General features: G+C 36.4%; 1 long non-coding RNA gene across 2 annotated transcripts; it reads right to left on the minus strand.

Annotated features, from left to right (window-relative positions):
- Window positions 1-660: 660 nt before the first annotated feature.
- Window positions 661-4,623, minus strand: LOC105440762. 2 transcript variants are annotated; one of them, XR_004065944.1, is made up of 5 exons: window positions 4,331-4,623; window positions 3,301-3,448; window positions 2,294-2,595; window positions 1,253-1,411; window positions 661-826 (listed from the first exon to the last, which is right to left on the minus strand). It is a non-coding gene; the product is annotated as an uncharacterized LOC105440762 (long non-coding RNA). The 2 variants fall into 2 exon arrangements; XR_004065943.1 differs by having other exon boundaries at window positions 662-826; window positions 3,301-4,620.
- Window positions 4,624-7,995: the final 3,372 nt, after the last annotated feature.

Raw genomic sequence — 7,995 nt, forward strand, 5'->3', positions numbered from 1 at the left:
ATGCAGTTCACATTTGTAAATTTTGTAGCATGCTTATATGAAATATAGCCCACTAGAGGTTAAGAGAGGCTCTGGAAGGCCAATTAAAAGTCTCACTGTAGCGCTATTAGCAGAAAGAAAATCAGAAATACAACAAAATGGGTGACGAAAATTCAAATTTGCACATAAAAGTTCTTTAATTCTGACTTCGCTTAGTACAGTAAATAATATTTGTTCGAATACTCTCCCCTAGCTGCCAACCAAATAATTTATATTGACCCACCCCTCAACTCAGCAGTACAATGCTAATTATAGTTAAATCGGGTGCATTTAATCTATAGAGAACACTTAATTACAAATACCGTCAGAGTGACAACAAATACTTATCAACTAAACATAACATCAAAAATATTCAACACCCAGGTTCTTGATGTAATGCTGCATAACTACGAAGTATTGTGGGAACACCAAGGAGGGGCCGTATTTTGAAATACTCTTAGTATTGATGAGGCATGGAACGTCCTCATCCTTGCATTTAATAAATATGCGCTCAATCACACATCTCCCTTTTTTGTGTGTGAAGTGTTAAAGCCCCACTGTACTACTTTTAGCTACTTGCTCCCTCTATATAGAAAACTTCCCCAATCTGTGCCTGTTAATCCCCCATGATCCTCTTTTTCTTATGTTAATTGAGAACTGAATTGATGAGATAGCCTCCCGTCAGTGACCTTGCTGGGTTGTCTAATCCTCTTTGGCTGAACTAGTACAGATGGCCTTTAAAGCACATCTGTGGTCGACCCTCTGAATGAAGAAATGGCTTCTGATGAGGCAGAGAAGGCATGGATACCTGCAAAATTGAATGAACAAAATAAACAATATCATAAACAATATTTTTAATTTCGACTTGTTCATTTTTTTTCTTGGAGGGGGGTGGGGGGGGGGGTAATACTATAGAAAGGATACAATGTATTGTACACATAATCAGGAATTATTCAATCCTGTGTCACTAATACAAAAACTATGAGGTTCCACTTGACAACAAACTAATCAAGTTGCATCCAGATATCAAAAACATTAATTGTGATTTGTGAACTGAAATTTAAAAGCACATGAGCTCGTTTGAATTAATTACTTAATGCGAGTTGTTACTATATTACCAAATGAACATTCCTAACATGTCACATGTTGGCCAAATACAAAAAAGGAAACAAGATTGATTAAGAAAAAGAATAAACAAATGTTTTCATATAAAGAAATAATCTACAGTACCTACCCTATAGTCTATCTCCAAGAATCAACTGTTATTCATATGCCCTAGCATCAAGCTGTCAATTCAGTGCACACTCAGAAAAGATCCTGGCATCGTGGCTGCTACCAGTCCAGGCCACCTTGCAACGATACTAGTTATTTTCCCAGCATAATCACAGACAACCTGTCAATATGAAATAACATGTTGGCATTCATTAGTTATGAAAACTCACTCATTTCACACTTCAGATAGGCCGTGAAATGTATAAATTTCACTTGTTATTTATGGTAATTAATGCAAATGCAGTTGAATATGTGATAATTGCTTTTCAATATCTATTCATACAACAAAAATTGGAAGAAAATTCTAATTACCCTATATTTATTGACTGATGAAGTATTTCTTCATTTTTAACTCATGTTTTCATTGTTTATCTTGTAACAATGTAAACAAAAATAATCTCACTTTTAACAAAACATTTCGAGCCTAAAACAACAAATGCTTTGTTTGTGTGTGGGGGGGGGGGGAGGGGGTACCCACTCTCGCATCTTTTTATTGGAAATGAACCTGTTTGTTTTTCTATAGTTTAAAATATATAGTGGTAATTGCCATTGATCAATTTACATGCTTCTCTTTGTTGTTTTTTCTTTCATTGATCAATGGCAAAAACAGTGGCCCAATTGCCATGGCCATCAACAAAATATCAGAAATCTAGAGGTCATATCCGTATTGCCAATAGAAGGATGGAACAAGTTTTGATTTTTCAAATTTCCCTTTCGTTAAAAAGATATTAACGAGTGTTAGGATTTTTAAGTTTAACTATCCATTGGATATTCTTAACTGTGTACAAAGGCAGGGAAATGAGTACCTGTACGCGAATATTACTTTAATATCCATTTGGCCACTAGAAATCTTGCATTGGTCACCAATGAATTAGCATGGATGTACAACACACAAGACTGGAGAGTGTATATATCTAATGTGAAAATTTTGCAAGGTACAAAAAAAAAGGTCTAAAGGGAAAGCCGTGCTGGATCCAGTCATGATGTATTCATTTATTCTCACCTGAACATCGATGGAGTACCTGTTCTTCCTATTGAAGTAGTACCTGGCTCTTGCCCCACCAGGGCTCCTGATGTAAACATGTGTCCCATCAACAGCAACTCCTGGAAATCTGCAGTACTGGAAAAACTGCTTCTGAATAGTAGTCACTATTGCCTTGTAACTTGTAGGAAACTTCATGACTTGTCCCTTTCTTCTGACAACAGCTTCGGAAACATCCCTCACTCACTACTCTCCATTCGGCAAACAGATGAATATGACACGGCATGCCACCTCCTCACGGTGCATCCTTTAGATCGAATTACCTTTTTAAAAAAATTAAAAAAACAAGCATTCAAATAAATCATTTTTTTGCTGGTTTATGCTATTATATTTTTACATCCCCAACTGTCACTGTCACTTTACAAAAAAAAAAATCCTGATTTCTAGATGTGGTGTGAATCAATTTAACGTAAAAGACAAAATTGTCTATGCCTTTTCTAATCTCCTTCACGGCTTCACCTTTTGAAAAATAAGTTTAAGTAGTTAAGTAGTTTTACACAAAACAAGAAATCACAAACCTGTTTCCAACACATAATCTGAATAATTTCCTCATGTATTAAAGCCAAATAACAGTATTGGGAAATGCCCCACACACAAATTATGAACATTAATGCTCCCATCACCTACAGTACCATGTAAAAGAATAAATATCATAACTAATCTATCAATGTATCGAATATGACAGAAAATGCTTAGAAATTGAATAAATTTATGTAAATGCACATGTGTATTGCATTGGGGGCTTGCACGGTCGTAGGCAGACCAGCGAAGCGGGGCAAACGAACAGTGAATTTAGGCGGTCAACATGAATTGAAATATTTCTGCATTTTAATAACGACACTAGTCTAGGGTTGGATATTACAACAGAAGCCCTTTTTTGTATAGCTATGTTAACAATATTCATCAAGTAGTTTGGCCATGTTTTCAGCAACTTTCCCAATACAGAATTTGAATTCAAAGTAGCCTACCTCAATCTAAAACAAAAGGCTCATCATCCAGCGGGTTTTCCCAATCTCAGACTCAGAGGCCTCTGCCCGGTTGTGCTGCTATATATTGCTCCAGCTCCTCCTTCAGGTACACCAGCTCATTATGCCGAATCAGCTGCATTTCTACCATCTTTATTAGAGTGAAGATAAAATTAAACAAATGTTTAAACAATGTTTTTAAATTAAAGAAATGTTATTACTTGTGCTTGTGACTTTGTGGGTGATCCTTGCTCTGGAGACTAAGCCAGTTAATTAAGACAATCAGAACCAGATCTAAATTTAATAAAACTAAGCTTTGCTTGTCACGACTCATACTAGATCTAGTCATAGACAGAAATAACCGTCTGAGTGATATGGGTCATTTCTTTAATAAAAATAATATTAAAACTGACATTTGTTGACATTCTATAATCGGAGGTCTAGTGGAGCCAGGCGTAGTCTCAGTGAACAACCGGCGATATAGAGAGACTGAAGCTTTTGGTCCATGCCTGTCAGTGTGATTCATTTTGGGGAACATTGGCATTGCTGATGCCATTTTAATTTCTATTTATTTAGGTACCAGTGTCAGTGAAACAAGTCAAGTGATGGACATCATTGCCAGGCCTATACTAGGCTAGAGCCTGCATGGTATTATTATCATTATCATGAATTTGTAATAACTAGTGTAGGTCTAGGCCTATTCTAATAGGCATGTGTCATGGCATTGCTGACAACAAGACGAAATTAAACATGACAGTCATACTGACATACTCAGATATAGCCTACAGCTACTGTAGGCCCGGCTAGGCCCAACTCCAGCCCAGGGTCAGAGGGTGCGAGCTCCCCCGCCGCCTTGGGCGTTGGACTCGAGCTCCCTCGGACTCAGTCCCTGAACTCTGGAATTGAGAGGCCGTCGGATATGTAAACACCGAACATTTCATGGAAAATGGAAAGTTATAAAGCATATCACATATTGAAATGTCAGTAACGTGAAGAGTATGGATTCGACTACATGTACAGGTTTTATACTTACGATTTTAAGGAAAGGATCGAGAGATTGAGAGATTTCAATTGCACTACAATCGGGCTGACCAGATACTATCGCAGATTGTTTTGGCGGTGAATTATTTGGATAAAATCAATCGAGCATAAATTATCTCCACCCAGTGCTGCATCCTGATTGGTTGATAGCTCTCAAACCAGGTTTGAGAAATTACAAACCTCCTATCTGAGCAGTCTGTAAATTTCGGGTCTGATGACGTACATAAACCTGGTCTGAGGACAAACCTTGCTTTGTGAAATGTAATTTCAGACCAAGGTCTGAACTCAAACCTGAAACGCGTCATATGACGTACATAAACCTTGGTCTGAGGACAAACCGGCTTTGTGAAATGCATTTCAGACCAAGGTCTGAACCAAGGTCTAAAACGCGTCATATGACGTACGTAAACCTTGGTCTGAGCTCAAACCTTGCTTTGTGAATTCGGGCCATATTGTCTCAATCTATCTTCCCTAGATCCATAATGATAAAGGGATCGACACAATTTAAACTTGACATATGGATAGATCATTATGGGAGGAGCATTTTATAAAATAATATGATATCGTGTAATGCATTCTTTGTTATGTAAACCAATATCATACGTATCACCTAATTCGTCCAAGTGACGAATTAAAGTCTAGTATTTATTTTGTGTCTGTATAGAAGCATTTATTATTATTCTTCCTCAATTTTGTTCGCAGGATATCTCAAGAATGGCTAAAGCCATTATCATGAAACTTGCCATGATTATAGATCTTAGCCTAACTTAGAACTGCGTGACTTTTCAAAAACTCAAAATTATCGTGACGTCATCCAGGCGCCATTTTGTGAAAATCAACTTATGATCATATCTTTATAACGGAAAAGTATTTCTCATTCATAATTATCACGATTAAGATCAATATCCTTCCGGTCAGTTTCAGGTCAATAAACGTGCGCAAATGCGCGCGTGCGCGCTCGTCCGCGCGTTTACGCGCGCGCAAAAAATTAAAAAGCTCTAAATCATCCCAAATTTTTTTTGCATACGTTTAAGGCCATATGGAGCATTTGATAAAAAAATTACGCACACGCGCATGCGCGCGCGTTTTCGCGCGTACTGGCATTTTGCAACATAGAATCGCCAATTTTTTTCTGTCATCATATTTGGTACATTTTTCCAAGCATTTTGATAATTTGTTCACCTTTTATTAACGCAATGAGCGTCCGTCAAAGTTGACAGCACGCGCAGATTTGCGTTATCTTTATCCACAATACATGGGCAAAAACATGCCTATATAAAATTCATTGTAACTCTTTAGAATAGATAGAAACTCCTAATATTTTTTCATATTTAGATAGATTATGAGTCGGAAATATGATTTCATGTCTCATTTTATCCTCAATTAACTCATGACGTCATCATAATGGCCTCCAAACTCAAAATTTTAATTTGCATATTATGACGTCAGCATATTTTTGGAAAATTGATTGTATCTCTGTAAATATGGATCAATTTTCTTTTTAATTTTGATATGTTCTAGCTGAGACAATTTTCTACAAATGTAGTATTCACAATTTTTATTTTTGACAAAAGTATCATGGTGTATTTTTGCGATTAAAGGAGGCATGTCAATTTTTCGCATTTTGCGTGTATTCTCTATGGGACATGACTTTTTCTCAAAACTGGATTCTACACTCCTGTCTTTCGCGAGCAAAATCTCCGTTGTTTTATCTTTGTTTTCGCTGAGCTTCGGATATGTTGTAGCTGAGACAATGAGCTATCAAAAGTGTGCCCTTTATTTTTCAATTAGATGCCGGGATCATGCTCATATTTCACTTGCAAAGTAGGATTTCTGAATTCCATTTCCCGTTTACGTGTAATCGCTATGGGAGATGTTTTGGTATATCGGTAACGCACTTGACTTCCAACCTCGAGATCCCTGGTTCGAGTCCGGGTGTCTCCAACACTTTTTTTTCTTCACTTTTTTTTCCTTTTGACCTTCACTGTACCATCTCCTTTGATTATTTAAACACGTAGATTCGCAAATATTGTCATAAATAACCCTTTTTACTTTATTATTACCCTATTTTCACTTAATCCATTACTTTTTGCGTGTAATCCCTATAGGAGATGACTTTTTCTCAAATCTGGACTCTATATTCCTGTCTTTTGCGAGCAATATCGCCGTTATTTCGGCTTGGATTTTGTTGATTTTTGAGTATGTTGTAGCTGAGACTATATGCTATCTAAATCAATCCTCATTTTTTCAATAAGATGTCATGATCGCGCTCATGATCATGATCATTATCATCATGATCATCATTATCATAATGATGATAATCATTTATCAATTACATTTTCATTTCTTTGAATAAGATAAAATCGTCAAAAGGTGTTCTTCATGATGTAAATTAGAGTCAAATGTGTAACTAGTTACTGCACAGGGTCAAAGGTCATATATTGTTTCAATCTATCTTCCCTAGATCCATGATGATCAAGGAGACACAATTTAATCTTGACATATGAATAGATCATAATGGGAGAAGCATATAAATGGGAGAAGCATTTTACAAAATAATATATCGTGTAATGCATTATTCGTTAAGTCAACCATTATCATACGTATCACCTAATTCGTCTAAGTGACGAATTAAAGTCTAGTATTTATTTTGTGTCTGTATAGAAGAAATTATTATTATTCTTCCTCAATTTTGTTCGCAGGATATCTCAAGAATGGCTAAAACCATTATCATGAAACTTGCCATGATGATAGATCTTAGTCTAACTTAGAACTGCGTGACTTTTCAAAAACTCAAAATCATCGTAACGTCATGTAGGCGCCATTTTGTGAAAATCAACTTATGATCATATCTTCATAACGGAAAAGTATTTCTCATTCTTAATTATCATGATTAAGATCAATATCCGTCCGGTCAATTCCAGGTCAATAAACGTGCGCAAATGCGCGCGTGCGCGTTCATCCGTGCGTTTACGCGCGCGCAAAAATTTAAAATGCTCTAAATCATCCCAAATTTTTTTTTGCATACGTTTTAGGCCATATGGAGCATTTAACAAAAAATTATGCTCACGCGCATGCGCGCGCGTTTTTTGCGCGTACTAGCATTTTGCAACATAGAATCGCCGAATTTTCTCTATCATCATATTTGGCACATTTTTCCAAGCATTTTGATAACTTGTTAACCTTTTAATAACGCATTGAGCGTCCGTCAAAGTTGACAGCGCGCGCGGACCTGCGTTTTCTTTATCCACAATACATGAGCAAAAACATGCCTATACAAAATTCTTTGTAACTCTTCAGAATAGATAGGAACTTCCAATATTTTTTCATATTTAGATACATTATGCGTCGGAGATATGATTTCATGTCTCGTTTGACCCTCAATTAACTCATGACGTCATCATGATGGCCTCCGAACTCAAAATTTAAATTTTGATAGTATGACGTTTGCATATTTTTGGACAATTGATTGTATCTCTGTAAAAATTGATTTTTTTTCTTGCAAATTTTGATATGTTCTAGCTGAGATAATTTTCTGCAAATGCAGAGGCCACAATTTTCCAGTTTGACAAAGGTATCATGTCGTATTTTTGCGATTAAAGGAGGCATGTCAATTTTTCAACTTTTGCGTGTATTGTCTATGGCACATGACTATTT

The sequence above is a fragment of the Strongylocentrotus purpuratus genome, unplaced genomic scaffold (assembly GCF_000002235.5).
Source record: "Strongylocentrotus purpuratus isolate Spur 01 unplaced genomic scaffold, Spur_5.0 spur5_scaffold_21, whole genome shotgun sequence".
NCBI classification, from domain to species: Eukaryota; Metazoa; Echinodermata; class Echinoidea; order Camarodonta; family Strongylocentrotidae; genus Strongylocentrotus; species Strongylocentrotus purpuratus.